Raw genomic sequence first — 22,303 nt, 5'->3', positions numbered from 1 at the left:
TGTAAGGTAAATAAGTGGCTAGTCTGGGAAGTTAATGCCTTTTGTTGTTGTTATTGCTTATCTGAGTCTCATGTATTTTAGGATGGCCTAGAACTTTCTATTAGCCCAGGGTGACTTTGAACTCTCAGTCCTCTTGCCTCTTGCCTCCTGAGTGCTGGACTTAGAAGATTCCACTGTTTATGCAGTTCTTGAGGTCAAAAGCAAGGCTTCCTATATGCTAGGCAAGCACTCTACAAATGAAGCTACATCCCCAGCCCAAGGCTGACTCCTCAATCCATTGTTGTCTCACAGTAAAGTCCGAGATGAGGAGCATGGGCCACAAGGGCATGACACAGTGTAGGTGACCAGCTTAGCAGTGTTCAGGGCACATAGTGAGGACACAGCACGTGTGAGCTGGAGGCAAAGTCTGTGAAAAGCCCTGAGGCGAGTCACTTGTGCAGAACAGCCTGGGGAAAAGGTTGCTGTTTTAGAAGGTTACATGTAGCACCTCTCTTGCTCAAGAGTTTCCAGGCTGCGACTCTGTACAGTGGTTCCTTAGAAAACCTTTGGTGATTTGTAGAACCTTGCTAGATACTTGGAAGAGCAAGGCTTCCGAAGTTTTGTGAATTCGTATTTGTTACATTTTACACATGTGAGGATGTTTGCTCTGGGGCGAGTTTATCTCATTTTTATCTCTGTACTTTACCCTCTTGAGGCACTTGTTCTCAACTGAAAAATCAAGGTTCTTCTTGGAGAAAGAAAGGGGACAGTGCTGCCACCTACAGACAGAGAAGTGATTAGACTCATTTTGTGAAATAGTTCAAGATGAGGTTCAGTTCCCAATCTCAGTGTCTTCCTTAACTGCGTCACACATCCCACCCTAAAAGAATCTGCTCGTTGCAATTCAGTATGCTAACGGTGCCAGTTCCATATAGGGACACCAGTATAACTCTGAGGCGGTCACATCACCTGCCACATATACAGCTCGTGACGTTCAGTGTTGGCCACTGATTGCTTCCTTCTGTATTACATCACTTCTTCAACACTGGGTCTTGATTTGTGAAGGCTCTGTCCTCACTAAGTTCTAAAGCTTCGGTTTGGCAGACCTCACGAGGATGGCATAATCCAAAGGGAGATTCCTGGAATAGATCAGAGGGGGAACTTTTTCCTTGTGGATGAATGAACTCAGAGGACTTTGCTGAAGATTTGACTCTGGCTGGTTTCCAGAGAACAAAGCGGGCATGCTTTTAGGGTGAGCAATGCAATCTATTTAGTATGGGGAATCAAGGAGGGAAGGTCTGAGACCCTGCCCTCTATACCTCAGGGAAGAGTGGTGACTCACTGCCAACTCTCCATGGCCTCAGTATTGCAACAGCAACTGGAAAACCTGGGGCTCCAGAGTGAGAAGGGCAACCGTGTTTATTGTCCTCAGGATGGCAAACCCAGTGACGGTTTCTCCATTTACCTCCGGAGGTAACTTACCTAGGGAGGCAATCAGAACTCTGAATGCAGAACTGCCCCAGTGTTCCCCAGGCAAGTTGAAAGTGGAGTCACAACTGGAACCCAGGCCACCCAACTCCTCACTGTAGGCTCTCTGAGAAAACTCTCACAGCCCATGACCTCCCAGAACAGGACATGGCTACCCAGGCACAGCTCCCCTTCCCTGAGGGGTAAGGAGGTGAAGCTTAATCTTTAATGAATTGGCTTTTAGTTTAACTGCACTTTTGGCAATGATTAATATCCGGTGACCTAGTCTGGCATGGGTGATCCTGACCAGGACTGACCCATGCATGGGCTCGTGGCCTGGGCCTGTGTGTAGCTTGTTGAGGTTTTGAGAAGGTGACAGGCGGCCTTGTACCATGACATATACTCAATCCTACATCTGTGGTTATGTCATTAGATTGTCGCTCGTCAGAAGGAAAACATCCCAGATGACCCTGGTGAAAGCAGCCGGCACTGTAAGTCCTGTTGAGAATGGCCCCCTGAGCTGTGGATGTGACAGCTCTGGTGTCTAACAGTTCAAGGCATTACAGAGGTTGTGGCTTTTAACCAAAGGTCATCCACTGATGGATGGATCCACAGCACAACCAGAAAGTATGTGTGCACAGGGCCAAGGCAGGGTCCAAATGGCAGGCTGTGTGGGGCTGGGGGCAGGGATTTAGATCTTAGTGCAGAGGCTAGCACTGGTAGCTGTCCGCTGTGGAGACGTAGGGAAGCATCCCTGGTTAGTTTCTTAGACTCTCTGTGCTCCTCTGAGAAGAAAACGAGGATGGGTATGTAAAGTATGTCATCTTTACAGAAGAGTCAACTAGAGGATGCTTCCCTGTATGCTAGTGCTATATCCTTCCATTCCCAATCTGGCCAGAGCAGACCCTTTGAAGGGAGGTAAGCGGAGGTCTTACAACCACTGGAGCAGTGGGGACCCATGGCCAGGCCGGTCCTCTACCTTAGAATCATAGCATCTCTTCCTGAGTGTCAATACTGCAAACTGGCCAATGTGTTGATCTTGTCTCCCACAGTCTGCTTTGTGTCTCAGAAAAGACCTGGCAGCAGCTTCCTCCCATGACTCCTCAGTCAATGCTTGCGTTTGTTAGCACTCTGACTTGGTATGGGGGGGGAGGGGGAGGGGACTAGCATTGCACTTCTTGAGATGTCTTGAGATACAGTGCTTGTACTCTTTATCTTAAAGTAGGTGTATGACCAAAAGAAGCTCTAGTGAAATAGTGTTGTCCCTCTATGCTTCAGCTGTGCACCACTCCCCTTCATGCCTCTGTCTTCATCTTCCTCCCCCTTTACCCAGAATGCTCTGTTCTGAAACTGTTCTACAGAACAACCCATCACTCAGCTTAGAGACTTCTTCTCTAAATCTCAGGAACTGGAGACCCCTCAGGATTGTCTCTCCGGTCCCAGCTTCATGCTCTGCATGTTGTCTCGTCACCTGCATAGCTCTTAAGTCCTTAGCCTGGGATCATTCTCTTTAGGTCACTGAGATTTGGGAGGACAGCAGTGATTTTTGTGACCTCTCCTGTAAGGATAGGTTGATTTTGTGGGTCAGACAGCCTGGAGCAGGTGACCACAAAGCTCCCAGCGGAAGTTATGGTCGCTTCTCTGTTTTGGTTTTGCTTCTCTGTTTTGGTTTTCGCCTTTGTGGGCTTCTCATTTCAGACATTAATCTAGTTAATGCCAGCAATGTCATTTTGGCAAGCCAGCAATTTCCTTTTGCCCTTCATTTAACGAGCCCAACCCCAACCCCCAATCTCTATAATAAAAGGCATGCAGGTGGGTAATTATAGAGGTGTGAAATAGGGGTGCTGGGTCACCGCCAACTGAGCATTCTGGAGCATCCGTTGGAGAGGCTTTTGGAGAATTACTCAGCCCCACTTTTCAGTTCCAGTGGGGAAATGGAATGTTAGAAAGGCTGAGGAGCTCACAAAAGCAATGCAAGTAGAAGGCAGAGTGAGACACTCGTCCAGGCTTCTAATTCTCAGCGGAGATCCTTTTCATTGTCTGGTGTCAACCTTATCCCCTTACAGGTACTCTGCTGAGTCTCACAGGAATGCCATCAATCCATCCTTCCTTCCTTTCTTCCTTCCTTTCTTCCTTCCTTCCTTCCTTCCTTCCTTCTTTCCTTCCTTCCTTCCATCCACGAAGCCATCCATCAGTCTATGCATTCACATATCTTATAGATGTGTATTGTCTACTACACACAAGGCACTGTGACTATAACAGTGACTAGAGCCATGTCATCACAGAGCTTTCCATTTCAGACTACAGCATCACTTGTAATCTGATGGCAGCACGGGACGAGGACACATGACTTCAGTGCTGAGTGTCAAATGCCACAACCAGCATTTGCTGGGTCAAAGAGAATTCATTGAGGAAGGAATTCATCCTGATAATGAGCCATCAAATTTTTTATTATTTTAGGGTGTGTGTGTGTGTGTGTGTGTGTGTGTGTGTGTGTGTGTATGTATGTATGTATGTCAACCAAGTTACAGGAGTAGGTTTTTATATCTCATAGGTCCCTGGGATCAGATTATTAGGCTTGGTGACAAGTGCCTTAACTCATGGATCATCTTGTTGGCTCTATAACACAGTAGTTCTCAATCTTCCTAATGCTGTGACCTTTAGTACAGTTCCTCATGTTGTGGTGACCTCAGCCATTAAATTATCTTAACTGATATTTCATAACTGTAATTTCGCTACTGTCATGAATCGTAGTATAAATATCTGATAGGTGCCCTCCAAAGGGGCCGTGACCTACAGCTCGAGAACCGCTGCCATGAGGAGTCTTGAAGAACAGGTTAAGAATTTACAAAAGGCAGAGAAAACATTTAAGAGAATCTACAAGGGTGTCTCCCAAAAGCAGTGTTATTTCTGGGCATTAGAGTTTATTAGACAGTTGAGAGGGAATCAGAGAGGAGAATTTTACTTCTCGCTTGCTAACTTTGCTACTACTTGGGTTAGAATGTGAGAATCAGCATCTTGATAAGAAAAGACATTTGCATCTGAAAATAAATACTGCAGGATATTTATGAGATAGTAAGTGCCTTGAGGTTGAGGTAATAAACAGAAGGGTGAGTATGAGCTATGGAGGTCAGCTAGTGGTCATCTATGAAATGCTGGGCTGCGAGTTTGCTCTTGAAACCACTGAGGTGAGGCAAAGGTTGCGTCCTCGGAGCCTAGCAATGCCAGCCCACCTTAGATGCTCAGCTGCCCCACGCTTAGTCTTGAATGGAAAAGGAAGTCATATCTTCTGGAGTTAGCTAAGGTTAGCAACAGAAGGACTTTCTCCATATGTATTGGGAATAGGAGGGCATTCCGCTATGGAAAAAAACCTGTGATTTGGGAGAAGTTTATAAGAGAGGTAAGAATATTGTGACTTATTCTCAAATCAGAGGAAGGTGGAAGTAGTCCACATCCAGATTTAGCATCAGCTGACAACCATGGGGCACACTGCTTTTCCAATAAGAAAATCCCTAAGACAGACTTTTCCAGACCAGACAAAACTTTGGTGCCTTTTGTGGTAAAAGTGACAAAATCAGGTCAGCACTATCTCTCGCTACCCAAATGCTGTCTGCTCCTTTCTCTTTCCTCTTCAGCACATGCTCAGCCTACACAGAGTTTCCTCAAGCAGAATTCTAACCATGTTGTTTCCTCACTTGACACCCTCAGGATAAATCCTAGCCCCTTGTTCCAACAGAGAACTGTTCTAGACTCATGTCCCACGGTATGCGTATTAGCATCCCCGACCCAGACTCCCCTCAGACTCCTGATCCTTTTGCCTATACCTACCAACTGCTGGGATTACAATGTGGGCCAGTGTGTCTCATTTCAAATCCTGCTCTGCAGACAACTCAACAGCCCCAACCAGTTTTATGCCTTTACCCAGATGCCTCTTTCCTCTTCCTCCTCTTCCTCGTTCTCCTCCTCCTCCTCCTCCTCATAGAAGATGCCATCCCTGCAATCTCCATTTCCCATTGATCCAGTGAACATCCATTTCTCCTGTTAAATTTCCACCTGGGGTTAGCTTTTCTCTGAAGCTTCTTCCATCTCTCCATTATTACCTGCACCTTTGGCTTTTAGTGAAATTGCTCATTCCTGCTTTGCTACTCTGTGCACACTATGCTCTGGTGTGTTCAATGCACCAACCTTATTGACTATTGTACCCTGACATGCTAATGAGCAGAGTTTGCCTGCCAATTTTCTCTGCTACATGACACTTTCCCTTTGCCATGACTAAATGTTCATGATGTCAGGACTATGTTTTGTTATCCCTAGCATCTGGGAAAGCAGCTGGAACATACTAATATGCATTCAGCATTCATTAAACATGTGTGTGAACAACAGAGCACTTCTATTATAATTTCTCTTGTGAATTACAAATCAAACCTCACCTCTTCCTTCTGTCACCCCAGGGAGGGTCTCAACACCCCCTGAAAGAGGTGTACTGTTGGGATGAGAAAAATGAGAATTCTGGTACTCATTGTTTTCTACTTGAGTTGGCTTCTGTCAACTCCTGATGTTATTTTCCTCACTTATTCATGCTTTGTCCCCATAAAAGCTTAATGACGCTCAAAGGTGAGATCCCATTCACCAAATGTACAAAATCCAGGGGCGATCAATGTGTTGGCTAGGTGGGCATGGTGGTCTGCTAGGAGCCCATGCATATGTCTTGGGGTGTCCACTCCTATCAGCCATCACCAGAGACTTCTTCTCCCCCAGATCACTCACGCACTAGGGCTCAGGGATTGTTAATTATTAGAATGCAGCCCACCTGGGACGCCTCAGCTGAACGCAAACTAGGAGTATAAAGTCGAATCGATGCCCCGCGCTGCCTGGCGTCAGGGCTTCGGCTCTCTCTCCTGGGGATGGATCATTAATCCAGACACTTAGACTTGGAACACTGGGCCCAGGAAGTCCTGAAACATTCCTGACCACCCACGGCTCAGCTCATCAGCCCCAGCAGGCAGCCAGCCTTGCTGCTGAGTCGCAGGATTTTACAATCTCAAAGTGAGATGAGACTGAGCAGCTGCTCCGGACTTCCACCCAGGCCAGCAAGCCAGGCTCAGCATCTCCAGCCCATGCTGGCCCAGAGCTCAGGACCTGGACGGGCATTCCTGAGGATCAGCCCTGGGCCCAGAAGGGACAGTCACAAGACTCTTGAACCAACCTTCCTCTACCTTATCCCACTCACAGGATGGATATTCAGAGAGAAAATCAATTTGAGCTTTATGCCTGATACATACGGGCAGTTATTATTATTAAGAATAATACTGTAAGTTATAAAGTGGCCATACAAATTTCTTCATGCTTAGAGACTACATTGACTTATAAGATGTTGTTTTTCTAGCTGAATTTTTAAAAAGTGATGCCTGTGCTTTAAATATAAAGCATCTTTCCTTTCCCCTAACACCCTTCAGCTTTCTTCCTGTATCATGTCAGTTTCCCCATCTACCAGCTGCTTCACAGACAAAACAAAACAAAACAAAACAAAACAAAAAAAAACCTCAAAAAACAACAATAACAACAAAAAAACAAACAATCTTTCACAGCCTTTTAGTTTGGGTCATCTTCTGTGGAGACCCTCTCTCCTGCCTCTGGGTTCTTCCCAGCTTCCTTCCTTCCTTCCTTCCTTCCTTCCTTTCTTTTTTTGGTGGTTTTTTAAATTTTAAATAATTTATTCAGATTACATCTTGATTGTTATCCCCTCACTTGTATCTTCCCATTCCCCCCTCCCTCCCTCTTTCAACCTATTCCCTTCCCCTAGGTCTGTGACAGAAGGGGACCTCCTCTCTCATCATATGATCACAGCCTATCAGGTCTCATCGTGGTAGCCTGGTTCGCCTTCCTCTGAGTGCCACCAGGCCTCCCCTTCAAGGGGAGCACAAGAGTTCATGTCTCTTCCCAGCTTTCAAGGGCCTGTTTCTGCATCCTCTCTCTGGGAATCGCCATGCTTCCCTGTAAGAAACCTCAGCTGTGCTTCTTTGTCAGACCACTGCAGCACACTGGGTTTTATTTATTTTTCTTCTTTTATGAATAAAGAGTTTTAACATGCAACTTCCTTGGGGGTGACTGACATTCTAATTGTGGCTAATCTTAAAAATAGCCAGTAGCAGTCATTTGCTCCTTGAATTTTTCCCCCTTTTAAACAGCTGAAGTCCCTGAAAAGTGACTATAGAATTAAAGTGATCTGAATATGACTTTATATTAAACCAATTTAAGGCTGTGACCTTAGAGGTTATTTTGTGTTTCTCGGTCTATTTCCTTGTTGGAACAAAAGAGAACTGAACACAGCTGACCTATCGGTGCTCTGGACAGGATTCTAGAGACAATGATATTAACTAGTGCACTGTGTTTATTATCTGGTGTCTCAGAATGTATGGGTACTGCTCTGTCTTACCCTGACTTTCTGCATCTTTGACTTTAAAATAACAGGGCCCTATATCAGAATGTCTCAAGATGTGATCCTGGACCATACGGCCTTACCGCAAAGCATGACTCTCAAGGTGGGGGCCTAGAGTATAAAACTCAGTCCTTTTAACATTTTGTACCCTGTCTGGTTTTACGGACTCTTTGGCTCTGCTATCCTACAATGAAATGTCACAGTTCCATGAATGAGGCAGTGACTAGGAGAAAGTAATAGGACTGGGCAGGGTGTAAGAGGCTGGAAGCAGGTCTTGTTCTGAGCTATCATGTGGGGGACCTTTGGTCCCTGGGGGAGGTGGAGCTTGTCTTCTTAGCAGACTGTCTCACTGAGTCCTTGCACAATATTTAGCGTCGAATAGATGTGAGCTGTTCATTCATTGAGTGGCTCAAAGGAATGTGTTTGTCACATGAAGTATGCTGGGAGGATATCCACCATGGGGTAGGCGAGTCCATAATTTATTGAGGAAACAGTAATTGGATGCATTTATCCAGTATAGGTTACCAGATTTTTTACTTCTCAATGGTTACCAAATTATACCTTCAAATGGAAACTTCCCAGAGGAGTACAGTTTTGAAGGGGTAGGAAGGCTGGGAGTGCTTCCTGCTCAGAAAAACCAGGGCTGGGTGGCATGAAAAATCTCTGAGAAGCTGTCAGGAATCCTTGAGTTCAGAAAATGGTTGTAAGAAGTTGGGTTCTTGAACCTTTTCCTGTGTCTGTAACCCATCACTGGTACTTCAGCGACCTGCGTGGCAAGGTTGTTCACAGGGAAGGGGGATCTGTGGAGGATAGAACTCCTTCAAGAACATAAGGTGACTACAGATAAGGATGGAACTCCGTGGCTGAGGAGACTGGTGGACAGAGAGGGAAGAGGAAACAGAGGAAGCAGTTCAGAAATAAGACCAGCATTGTAGGCGACCTGATGCTGCCTTATGGTGACATCTCGGGGCGTAGATTAGGCCTCAGGGTGGCTTTAAGGACAAGCCCCAGGGCATTTCATCGTGGCTCCGTATCAAGCTTTGCTTTCTTATGGGATACACAAATTAACATTGCTTCAACTACCCCCCCCTCCCCAACTTCTATTTTACTCTTATATTTTAAGCTCAGATCTTCTGCTCCCAGATGGAGTTCTCCCATCTGGTTACGGAAACTGAATCAGTGGAAAGAAAAATCCTAGGATGGTGGAATTCCAGGAACGTTTTCAGGATGCCAAGAAAAATAGCTCCGTGATGAACCAACGGCATCATGGTGGTGGATCTGGAGAATACATTTGATTCTGTCGAAGTTGCAATCTCATAGTATCACAAAGTTCTTGGGCTTGTTTGGCCTATGCCATGATGGCACAAACCCAGGAACTCAGACCCTGGGAGGGCAGCCCTAGCTGGTAGCAAAGACGGGCCTTGGAACTAAGTGCTGTAGACACATACCCCGTTCTGATCAGATGCCAGAACTTTCTGCCCAGCTTTTCCATGAGCTGTCTGACATGTAACTTTGCCTTATCAGCAGGAAGAAAGGATGACAGTGGGCAGTCTTCCTGGCCAAGCATCCATCAGGACCCACATAAATATTTTCTCAGTGTCTGCGTGGCCAGAATCTGCTGGCTGGCTTCCATGGGACAGTAAATAATTCAGATTGGTTGCTTCCTGACCACTTTCTTGGGTGTGTTTTCTGACGGCTGTGTTTTTTGGAGTGGACTTTGGAGAAACCTTGATGAGGACAGTGAGGCAAGCCCTTACTGGACTCTGATAATGGCACTTTGTGGTCAGGGTGGACATACCCATGGGTCTTGATTTCTATGCAATGGGGGCAGAAGATGGCTTTTATTTAGTCTGAAAGGCCTTTCAAGTGGGGCCAAGAATGAGCTTCAGGCATTAGGGTTGGGTGAGGTTAGAGATTCTGGGACCAAAGAGTCAGAATTCAGCTCATGTGGTAAATTGGGTAAGTTTGACCAAAGGCATGCTGGGGTTTTGGCAGATAAGCCAGTGGGGAAAGGAGAGATAGTACTGGAGCCAGTACGGTCTCGGATTATTAAAGTGACCACCAGCTTTTTGAGTTCTGAGTTTATGAGAGAAGGGGTTCACACGCCAACTTTATTCTTGAGAGTTACCCAAGGCTTCCGAGGGGATGGCAGTGAGGACCTTGGGGATCTACGTGGTGTTTCTGGAAGTTGAGCTCTTGGTGTCCTGCTTGGTTTATAGTAGGACTTCAATTGACAGTGGGAAGAAATGAGAATGGAGAGCGAGAGAGTGTGGAATGTAAAGAAAAAGTGTCAGGGCCAGAGTTTTAGTGCAATTTAACCTTGCAAGGATGGTGGGAAAACCAATCAAATTCTAGGTCTTATTTTCTGGTTGGAGGGCTCTTAATTTTCTGTCGCAGACACTGTAGTTTCTGGATGCTGCAGAGGTCTGAGTATGCAGTGGGAAATGCTTTAGAACCTGTATTTGGTTGACTTTGAAGAAAAAGCACAGGTCCTTAATAGGTGTGATTCTGGATGGTTCCAACCGGGAGAACCTGCACTCAACAGGTCTTGCCTGAATCTCACGATGGGAAGATTTGAGCCATGTGTCTTGTCTTGCCTCTAGCCCTATGTGTCTGCTTAGTAGAGTTTACAGTTGCTCCATCCCTGGAGTGATTAAGGAATAAGATTAATGAGATCAAATATTACACACACACACACACACACACACACACACACACACACACACACACACAATTGTTGACGATAGGATCAAGGTCCTTTAGTCTCCAGCAGGGATTTGTCACTCAGACATTTTCTCAAAAATTTTCATCTATTACTTACACAATAGAGTAAGCTTAATTATGACATTTTGATACATGTATATGAGGTACTTTAATGGGGTGAATTTATTGTCCCATTACCCATAATTGTCCTTCCTTCTCCCTGCATTGCTTCTTATTCCATAATATTCTTGCTGCTGTCACATTTTACCCTCTCATTCAACGTATGAAGGAAAATGTGTGACACTTGTGTTAATTGCTTTTGCATCGCTGTGACAAAGCACACAACAAGAGCACCTGTAGGATTTGTTTTGGTTCACAGCTTGAGGGTACAGTCCATGGCAACAGGGAACTGAGGTAGCTGGTCACACTGCGTCCATAGTTAGGAAGTGGAGATTGATGAATGGTGGTACTCAACTGGCTTCCTTATTTTTGCCTTTTTATTCAGTCAAGAACCCCATCTCACGAGATGCACCTGCCTGCATTTCAGGTGGGTTTTCCCTCCTCCTCCTCCTCACCTAAACTTCTCAGGAAACACCATCACAGACATACCCAGATTTGTGTCTTGTTGGTGCTTGTGTCTTAAGTAAAGCTCACAGTGAAGATTAGCCATCGCACGTCCACTCCACGCCATGTCGAAATTCAAACACAGCACTTTTAAAGCATGATATTTCACCTCTAAGTCCCATGGCCACCTTATCATGAAAAAATGCTCTTAGTTAATTTCTAAGAGTTCCCAAGAATCCTAACAGTTCTAACGTTATTCAAAAGCCCCAAGTCAAAAGTCTTTTCTGAAACTAAAGGTAACCTAACTGCCAGAGCCTGTGAGTTAGAAAGCAAGCCATGTGCTTACAAAATACGAGGGCAAAAAGTCAAGATTCTTATTCCAAAAGAGAGTGGGAAAGACTGACCCAAATGGTAAATCATATAGTTTTCATCCGGCGTCTGGGACTTGTGGCATCATTGGGCTCCAGTGGATTTCAGTAGCCTCACCTCTGCAGCTCTACTGGAGCTTCTCTCCTGGGATAGCTCTACCTTGTACATGTAGCTTTCCTTGGTGGATGTCCCAGCATTGCCACCATCTTGCAGTCTTCATTGCAACGTTGGCTTCACCTTTACAACTTTAAGCAATGGCCTCTCTGGGCCTTCCTGCAGGAAATTCTGACTCACTCCTCCACAGATCCTCTGAGCTGAGCAGCGTTCTAGAAGCTTGGTGCAAGTCCCCAAGACTCTATAATGCTGCATTTTTGCATGCCTATAGAACCACGTGGACAGCGTTGCCAGTCTTCTGCCAGCTCAAGGTGTCACCTAGCTTCCATCTGGCACAGCAATAGTGACTCTGTGTGCCCTGGTGACTGACTCTGGGAGGAGTACACTTCCCTGCAGTTTGTTTTCAGGCAGGAGACCTCTCTAGCGTCATTCTCAGTTTAGGCTCTCTTTGTAAGTGAATTTGCATTTTTCAAAAGCTTGAGCCTTTGTTGCTTGGTGTCTTGTCTTCAGGACATCATTTCTGTTGTCTGAGTGAAGATTTCCAGGTTTCTCTGTGATGATGTCAGCCAACATCTTTGCATGTAAACTTTAAAATTTGCTCACACAGCTTTTCTTACTAAATTGCATTTCCCTGTGCAATTCTGGTCTCTTTCATTATAAAAAGCCATAAGCAACAACTATGCAAAAGCCTGGACATTATGCTGTCTTTAAACTTCCTCCACTAAGCGACTTAGTCCATTGCTGGTTTTGTTTTGTTTTGTTTTTTAGTTCAGCCTCACTTAGATTCTGGGGGTATCGATAGAATGCACCCAGATTTTTTGTCAGGATGTAATGTTAATGGACTCTAGCCCAATTCTTAATAGGACCCCTTTCCCTTCTAAAACTTCAACCCTGTCTCCTTTGTGTGCATTTCTGTCAGCCTTCTGATGTTCTAAACTCCCATCGAAAGAGGCCATTATTCGAGACTTACCATGTCCCAGGGATATCTTAGACCACAACTCCAAACTCTTCAGCACTCATCCTACAAAATAATTCAGGTGGCTTTGAAAACAACATAATCAGATCTTTCCAAACAACAATCCCACTCCAGCATCAGTTTATAATAATAGTTGAAAAATATTTGTTTGGTTGTTTACATATTTATTTATTTATTTGCTACTGTGGAAAAAAACCACTCTACAAAGCTACTCCAGCAAAGCAGGAGCTTGAGGTAGCTGGACACTTTTGTATCTGCAAACAGGAAACAGTGAGAGGTGAATGCTGAATGTTGGTACTCTTCTGGTTTCCTTTCCTTTTCTTTCTTTTCTCTCTCTCTTTTTTTTTTTATGTTTTATTCATCCTAGAACCCCAGATGGTGTGATAGTTCTGCTCATGTTCAAGCTAAGTCTTTCTTCCTCAGTTAAACCTCTTTGGAAATGTCCTTACATCTAGAATCCCACTAGAATGTCCTCCCCTCTGTCTCAGTTTCCTGGTAAGTGAAGGCTTTCGTGGGACATGCCCCTTGGGCTAATATGCAGATATAAGTGAGTATATACCATTTGAGTCTTTCTGCTTCTGGGTTAACTCACTCATTATGATCATTTCTGAGAAGCATGGGAGAATGGCAAAGTAGAAGGATCCAGAGGGTCCTAGAAGCCTACAAGTAAAACATTATGATAGGCAGATTTGGGCTCAGGGGTCCCGCTCAAACTAAGGCACCAGCCAAGGACAATACAGGCGGTAAACCTTAAACCCCTACCCAGATCTAGCCAATGGACAGAACACTCTCCACAGTAGAGTGGAGAGTGGGAAATGACTTTCTCACATACTCTGGTGCCTCACTTTTGACCATGTCCCCTGGAGGGGGAGACCTGGTGGCACTCAGAGGAAGGACAGCAGGTTACCAAGAAGAGACCTATGTACCTATGTACATATGTACCTATGAACATATACAGGGGGAGGTAATCCCCCTCAGGAACAGTCATAGGGGAGGGGAATAAGGGGAAAATGGGAGGGAGGGAAGAATGGGAGGATACAAGGGATGGGATAACCATTGAGATGTAACAAGAATAAATTAATAAAAGAGAAGAAAAAAAAAAAAAAAAGGAAATGCCCTTACAGACGAGTCATGAAATGGCATATCTTCCAGATGATTCTAAATGAAATCAAATTGACAATAAAGGTTAAGGCTCTGAAGCCTTTCTGAGTCTAGCTTGTTTTGATCGCCAAGGATAGGGAGCTATCTGAAGATGAAACTGTTTTGGACCAGATAATAATCTAAGCCTTGTGTACTATCAAGCCACAGGAGTTCTTAAATTTCCTTTATTCTGAATTGTATTGCAACGAGTTATTTTTCCCAATTTTGGAAGGAAATGCAGACTTGTTGAAAGATTATGGGCGTTAGAATGATCTGGGTTGAACCAGCTAGGGATCCTTGATCAAATTTGCCAGCATTTCTAAATCTCATCTTCTTCTTCTTCCGAAAAAATGGAGCACTGACCACTGAAAGGCTAAATGGAGACTGTGCATGGAGTTCTAAGCAGTCAAAGGGACAAAACCAGGTACGTTAGGCATGCTTATTAACACACTGCTGTAACCTAAACCTTAGCTCTACCAGCCAGGCTCTGTGCACCAGTTATCTCGCACACTGAGCCTCAGTTGTCTCACCAAGAATCTGGGGAAATAATATCTACTTTTCAGTGTTATTGTGAGATTTCTTTTAGATGCTTCTAAAAATATCCGGCTTGCATTTACTTCTAGGTTTAGAGTAAACTAAATCATTGCATAAAATGTTAAAATTTTGTGAGTTCAGTCTCCACATTCTGATGGGCACAAGGCTCAGGTGATAGGCTAGACACATGCTTTACTCTTTCCTTTCTTTACTGTCCCCTAAGTGAACTAATCCGTTCTCAGGTATGAACTGTTGCACCTGCTACGCCATAGATTCCTGTAGTGCTTCTTGCCCCAACAGTTCTGCTTATCTGCGCAAATACTCCTGAACACAGCTCTCTACTGTCAGGCCAGTCTCTTTGTTCTGTGTTCCAGACTCTTCCCTATAGTTCTGTAATAGAAATTTGCAGTTCACTGTCTTCATTAGGGAAGATCCCCAGGGCTCAGAAGCAGCTGGTATATACCTTATTCTGGCTTTGATCTGTTTGTTGGCTTGTCTTAATGGACCTTTTTCTGGAAACCAGGGATCCAGATCTGGGACATTGGAGAATGAATGAGACTGATATCCCAGGGAGTTTTATGGCTTTAAGGATGATGTCTCCTGTAAAATTCCATAAGACTCAGTCCCTTAGGCATCAGTATTAAGAGGTGTGGCCTTTGGAAGGTGATTAAGAAATGAGGGTCTGTCTTCACGAATGGTATTAGTGTCCTTATAAGAGGACGTCTCTGCCTTTCTGCTTTCATGTGAAGATTCAACATGGTGCCATCTTGGAAGCAGAGAATGGCTCTCACTAGACTTCAGTGTTGGTGCCTTGACATGGAACTCTATCCTCTAGAACTGCAAGAAAACAATTTCTCTTTACAATATATTACTCAGTTTGTGGTATTTTGGTTTGAGCACTGCATATGTTTAAGCCAGAGCCATTTAGCTCAGAGGCATTGTAACCATGGATTCTTTTACTCCTCTCTTAACACACACACACACACACACACACACACACACACACACACACACACAAGCACTCAGACACCCAGTGACTCTCATGCAGTCTCTAACACATATATATACCTCTTCATACACCTGAGCATGTATTTTAACAAGCACATCCCTATGTATATAGATACTTTTCTAGACACTTTCAGATCTCCGTCTTTCCGCAAACACCCTTGCATATAGGCAAACTCTAGTCTTCCTTGTTCTCCACCGGAATCCCAGCACTTGGAAAGCAAAGAACATCCTCAACGCCCCTCTGCAGAGTGAGGGATAAATGTGCTCCTTCCCCTTCTGTTAGTGCATACCCATCTATACAAGTCTCAGATGGATACACTCCACAGGTAGGTCCATGCTGACAGACATTAGACACACTCCGTACTCTCATTCCCACTGCATTTCAGATGTCCTCAGAGTCCCTTAAGGGAGCTAAGGGAAGCCGTTTGCTGAATGGCATCTTGAAGGCTCCCTTGTGGTCAGAGTTGGCCTCCAAGGATAGCCAAGGATCTTAGGCCAGGTGCAGGGTTAGCTCTACAGTCTTACGTTTAGACAGCCCTTTTTCAAAGTCAACTCACCTTACCAGAGGATAACCCACTTGAGTCTGTGATCAGTGGTTACTTTCTCTATGTTCTGCCCAGAAAGCAAAGACCTGGATAGTTTAGGCTATCTACCTGAGGTCAGAAAGCCAGAGAGCCAGGAATTATCCATCCAGAACCCACAGTTCCCTTTTGTACTCTGCTCATGCTCTGTAAGTGACTGTTTTAAGAGAGTTATTTATTCCTTAGGGTTTTTTCCTCTCCCTAATTTATTTCTTTATCTTATTGTTTTTATCCCATTTCCGCCTCCAAAGAGTAGGGTTTCAACAGGGAGTATGGGAGGCCAAGTTCACTGTCAGGAGGAAAATGTAAAAGTAACTTTTCCTTGTAAACCCAGGCAAGATTGCTGCCAAATGAAATGGGAACTTACCACACGTGCACACACCCACCTTCACAAAGAACCAACTGAACTAGCAAAGAGGGGGAGTTAATAAAGTTAATATCTACTTCAGAGAGCAGAGAAAGGCCCCTCTGTCCATGTAACCTGCCACTGCTTTATGGTTCCCAAAGCGGTGTCACTTTTGGTTGATTTGGAAGGAGCTGGTAATGTTGTCTTGGTTTTGGGATGGCTGGTGAGCATGTGGGTAAGCAAAAGTCAGCTCTTTTCCACAAAACTGGTACTTTCAGAAGGTTGGAGACATTTTTAGCATTTTGAGGACACACCTGGGACCCCCTTTCTTTGACTCCAGCCTATGTTAGAAAGATAGTAAGTAGCATGATAAGACCATTGACTTTGGAATCAGACTGACTGTGTTGAATCCCAACTCTGCCCCCAGACTACATGACTATAGGCAAGCCATTTAACCTCACGATCTCAATGTTTTCATCTCATCCTACCTTGGAAAGTTTAGTTATTGTTAGAACTATAAATAGTATATACATGTGGACTGACACATAGTGGAAGATTAAGAAATAACAGATATTTCATATTAGTTAACTTACTACTAGTTTCTTCTCTGTCTTAGTGAAGGAAGAGGCTGTGTGGAGTAAATAAGATGGGTAGGGAGAATGAAAGAAGGGAACTTGTTTTCTGTCTGGATCACTCTCTTTCCCTTTCCTCTTTCTTCTTCCATGTCCTAACCATCACTTTTTTTTTTTTTAATTTTGGAAACTCTTGCTCCTCAATAGGTCTTTGCTACTCACCTGGATGTATCTAAGTGGGTTTCCAGTCCTGAAGACTGTGTAGACAAAAATTTAAAAACAAGTTTACTCTTATCTCTGCCAATTGTTGGGTGCATAGGTCCAACATGTTAGCTGCTCAAAGATATTTTAGCTGTTTGGCTTTGTTGACTGATGGTCATTCAGGCTCAGAAAAAGAATGGAAGCTAGTTTGGTGTACTCAAGGCCAGCTGGGTGCAAAGGACATTGGCATTTTATGTAACTGTCCTGCAGAATAAGCTAGATGCATAGGAAAATAATCATATACATCTTCCACCTGCTATTCTGCCCAATTGCCCTTTGCTCTCTTTCACAAAACTGGGACTTATTTCACAACCCCTCCATTTCTTCTTGGGCAACAAAGTTATCCACTCATTTTATATCACAAAAAAATTTATATTCAATATGCAGCACATTTCCTTTAGAATGCTATGATTACTGTTTGTTCTAATTTGTTTTCTTTTTCTTCTTCTTCTTCTTCTTTTTTTTTTAAATATTTTAAGATATCCTTAGTTAACCTGGGGCAAGGCAGATATCAATCCTCTAAATTGCCTCCCATAAATGGGGCAGGCATGGGGTCCCTGTCTCAATCCCATGCCATCTGCTTCTAATAACTTCTATCAAGCTACCTCCCACCCATAATCCCAAATACTTGCTCATGTTCTTCATCTGGGCTGAATTCTCCATCCATGCCACAGGCCATGTGCTTCTCCAGCTAACCCATGGTGGCCTTCCTCTCTTCACTTCAGGTCTCCTTCTCCTGGTGGTGGTCCTTCTTCTTCCCAGAGTTCCTCTCTCTCCTAGCCCCACCTATCTCCTCTGCCCTGCCCAGGTGGGATGGCTTTTTATTAAGCAAAAGGTTGGTCACAGAGACAGTAAGCACTAATTAGCATAAAAATATATCAGACCATCCCCCACCCTCTCCCCTTTCCTGTCTAAATTCATAGCCCTCAGCTATTGTATCTGTTTATTTTTGTGGTGTTGGGGATTGAACACTCATGCTTATACATGCTAGGCAAGTGATATTCCAAAGAGTTATCTCCAGAGGAAACACTTTTGTAATTAGTACATTCATTCATGGGGTGGAGCCCTCATGGCCTAATCATTTAATTATGATTTTTCTTTGTTCCTGAGAATTTCATGCACATATACAGTGAAATATGATAACATCAAAATTCATTTTCTCTTCTATCTCACCTAGTGTTTCCCCAATGTGTTTCTCCTTCAAACTTTATGTCATTTGTTTTTGATAACCTACTAGGTTCCCATATAGCTGCCCATATGTGCATTAGTGTGGGGCCATACACATACATGCCAGAACTTTTGCTGACTTGGTGTTCTGTCTTGTGCGGGTAACCACAGCAGTTGTGTGTTCATGGGTACAAAGACCCTGTAACGTCCAGAAGACACCGAGTTACAGTACTTCTCCCCATTACTTTGGCTCTCAAATATGATCCATCTCCTCGTTTTTGATGTTCTCTGAGTTTTGGCAGGAAGTGAGCTGAGCACTCTGTCTCATAGTCTCAGCACTCTGGCCAACACACACGTCTGCAATGACTGCTTTCCAATGCAGAGAGAAGCTTCTCTATTCACACTGGAGTGCAGAGTAGGCCTATGGGTACAAACACACATATCTAGGAGGGATTTTTGACAACAGGACCCTTTAGCGAAATAACGATAGCAGGTTCTACTCTAGTACTGATGGCACCTCCAGTCATGGGCTTTGGACCAGGATTACTAGACAAGACATAAAATTCCATACGATGGAGCAGGTCTCAAATTCTATTAGAGAGTGATTAATTAACCTGTAATAGGCATGACACTATTGTACCAGTGGGTATGTCTTGTTTGACAGGTAGGTTTTGTGGCATTCAGGGACCATCTCTGGATAAGACTATTGATGTCTTTTCTCTCCCACTAGCTTGTATAGTACCTTCTGGAACTATGAAAACTAGATAATAATGGGATGTTTCCCAGCTGGTTTGAGATTGATGTTTATATGTTCTGCAGCCAAAAATGTGCGGTGTCTTGAGCAATAAGGTCTAACCATGTAGTTATGGTAGGTGACCAAGGTCAATGACAACAGTCTGTGTTGTTTTGGAACCTCTAGGGCTTTTTTGATTAACCGCTCAGGAACTATCCCACACATTGCCCTGTAATTTTTATTTACCAGTCCATGTTCTGGGAGCAGAATTGCCCACTCCTGTAGGGAAAATTCAGGTGAAACTCTTTGAAAAGCTGCATTTTGAAAATAGCCTACCAAGAAGTGGGTTTCCACAATACTATTTTGCACATATTTAGCTTTGGTTAACCCACCTACTCTACCCTCTTCTACCTGAACTCCCTTCCCCCATTCCTGCTTAATCCTTTAACCCCTAGTATTTCATCCTCTTTAACATCATGTATATTTTACTATTCCTCCAATTATACTTTTAGTTGGATTGTGACAGGAAGTTTTCATATAGGTTTTCAAATACCCTTCCTTTGGGTTAGCCCTACCTTATACATCCTGATTTTCTCCCAAATTACTGCGCCCCTCCCCACTTAAGGTTTTTCCTGTCCAGTATTCCATTCTCTGCTTTGGTTTTTATATAATCTGCTATCTGCCTCTTAACTATCCTTTAAATTTTGGCGGGGGTGGGGGGGGAGGACTTAGGCTCCATCATGCAATGATGTTGAGGTGCAAATGAAATGTCTAGCCTGGGTACTGGGGAGACACAATCAAATCAAATAACACTACCTTCTGCAATAATCACAATAGTAAACTCCAGAACTCATTTGGATGCAGCGGGTTTTCCTTGCTACTTGCCTGGACCCAGAACTGCCACTGGTCAGTGTCCTGTGGTGAGAAAAGGGGTTAGTTTTTTCTTGTTCTCCTAGAGCATCTCTTTATATATTTTCGAACCACTGTGGATTCAAAGCAAAAACAAATCTTTGCATTGGCAGAGGGAGTAGGAGAAGGAAAGGGGAGGTAGGTGGTCAGGAGAGCACTTATAAATCAGTGTACACTTTGTAGAGCCAAGGTCTGTCTGTGCCTGGCAGGCATTAACTCTTACTTGCTCTTTCCTGGGGTGTTTTGCTATTTTGAAGCACTGCACCCTCAGCCCATGCAGGGCCTCTCCTGATGTGGGCAAACATCATTCTACTTGCTGAGTGTTTCAGACTCCTTTCTAGCTGCTAGGCACCTCTTAGCACCAAAAGCCCTTTTCAGCCAAGGACTCTCAGCTTCTCATGGTCCTTTGTCCGGGCCTAGCAGGTCTCAGACTGTCTACCTCTCTGTGTGGTCCAGATCTAGTTTTTGAGAAAAGCCCTTCTTTAGTCTCTGCCTCGATGAACTCTGAGAGTGCAGGTTGTCCCCTATGCAGCAACCTCCCTTTCCTCTGAAGTTAGAACATCTGGCCAGCTACCCTCTAACCTTTCCTATTTACCAGTGGGAGTCAGATTCCTGCCCACCATATCTCCTGAATATAGAGAAAACATCAAGCCCTCTACAGATCCCATTACAGCCCCTTTCCTCGGGCTTGAGTTAAGGGAGGGAGAGGACGAAGACATGCAAAGTACTTGCAGCTCTTTCCAGAAACCCTCTTTCTAACTCTCCCCACTCAGCACTGTTGGCCTCTTCCGCCTCCTTTATATGCCAGAGGTGGGTGGTCAGCAAAGAGCCACACAAGCAGTTTTCAACACCACCTTTGGCAGTCCTTGCATGGTGTCTTCCATTGTGTCTGGGGATGTGTTATGCATTACCTTGGGACCTTGCATGAATTCTAGACTAATGTGGTTTACTTTTAAAGTTATCTTTGCTTTAAAAAATTTATTTTTAAGGAAAACAAATGTTGAGGCTGGCACTACTGTTTCTATTTAATGGATGAAAAAAACAGGTCCAGAGGCTAAGAAGAAGTCGACTCGATGAAGACAGTTAGGATTAAAATCCTGGTTAATCAGATTCTAAAAACTTCAGGTTTTTTTTCCTATTGTACAGACTGAGGCTTTGCCTCTGCAGTTGGTAGATAATGTTCCCAGGCTTATCAAAGAGCTGATAATGCAATCAATACTCAGTCTGTGTGTTGGCTACTTATTACAATACCTTTCTACCCAACAGCTCATTTGCTACGTTGCTATGCAGATCAAGAGCCATCCTCATGACCTGTAAATTGCTTTCGAAGAACCTAGTGAATAGACATACATACTCCTTTGTGCTTGACCTCAGCGTTGTCTCTACTCCCAGCTTCTTCCCAAAGTTTTTATTTATTTATTTTATGCCTTTGGTCATGCTGATTATTATAGTGCGTGGAGATCTTTATCATCACCAACAACACACATTTTTAAAAAGAATGTATTTGTTTTGGGCATGTGCCTTTATTATATTCATTTCTGTGCTTCCAGCGGTCCTTAGTAAATATTGTTTTGTGGTGGAGGTTAGTTGAATTGACTCATTGGCTGAGAACAGTTAATTTGCGGGTAGGTTAGGCGCTGAGGGAGGGAATGAGAAGGGAAGTGTGTACATATAGGGGCTGTAACGTCAGCCAACAATGGCCCATTCTCTCCAGTCACTGGGCGATCTTGCATGAGTCACCCTCTGTCAGCTTCAATTTTCCCCTCTGGCCAATGAGGACGAGGGTCTCCATCCTGCCAGCCTCACCGGGAGTGTAAGACGAACCCCTGACAAGATCTTAGATGTGGAGAGAAATTGACAAAGTATCCAACATGTGAGTTTGTTCTGGGAAAACAAAACTTGTGAGTCAGCCTTGGGTCCCTGCAGACAGTAGGCTGGGAGGACCCAGAGAGCCACCCAGCCTGTGTGCGAGTGGCAAACAGAGGTTTCCACTTTCTGGGATAAATTATCAACCAGGCAGAGGCGTCAGGGCTGTTGCACTCTGTCTGGCCTCTTTGGCCATCTCACTCCATGAGACATAAATCCCCTAGACTCTCCAGTCACTTCTAGTCTTCGTCAGTGTTTAGTTTTCAGCTTTGTCCCCCCTTTCTTTCCTGCTTGCTATTTTATAGGGCTGTAGGTCAGGGGGGGAAGGATCCAGCTACAAATCTCACAGACTTCCCTCTCCCTGGGACGAAGGATGTGAGTTTCAGTGGTCTGAGGCAGAGAACCCTGAGGCAGGACCAGAAGGATTTACCTTGGAACGCCCTTCAGAAGACAGGATCTAGAATTTGCTACCCTGGCGTGGCCAGACCTGAGAGAGACCATGGAGGATGCTAATACCATGGAGCATGCTAATACCATGGAGGATGCCAAAGCGAAGAGACTCTGAGGAGTGGTAT

General features: G+C 44.3%; 1 protein-coding gene across 4 annotated transcripts in view; it reads left to right on the top strand.

The window, feature by feature from the left end:
• Positions 1–1,761: 1,761 nt before the first annotated feature.
• The window catches only part of LOC311598968 (selection and upkeep of intraepithelial T-cells protein 9-like), a 366,712-nt gene continuing 346,170 nt past the window's right edge, over positions 1,762–22,303 (top strand). For 2 of the 4 annotated variants that reach the window (XM_084784618.1, XM_084784622.1), the window contains exon 1: positions 1,762–1,937. The gene's annotated coding sequence lies outside the window, so the exon portion shown is untranslated. Of the gene's footprint in view, positions 1,938–7,917; positions 7,989–21,825; positions 22,300–22,303 lie in introns of those variants that run through there. The other 2 variants (XM_084784621.1, XM_084784624.1) reach the window with 2 other exon arrangements.

This window comes from Acomys minous (genome assembly GCF_964271855.1).
Source record: "Acomys minous genome assembly, chromosome: 6".
Classification (NCBI taxonomy): domain Eukaryota; kingdom Metazoa; phylum Chordata; class Mammalia; order Rodentia; family Muridae; genus Acomys; species Acomys minous.
Note: the sequence above shows the minus strand (reverse complement) of the source record. Positions and strands in the feature narration are given on the sequence as shown.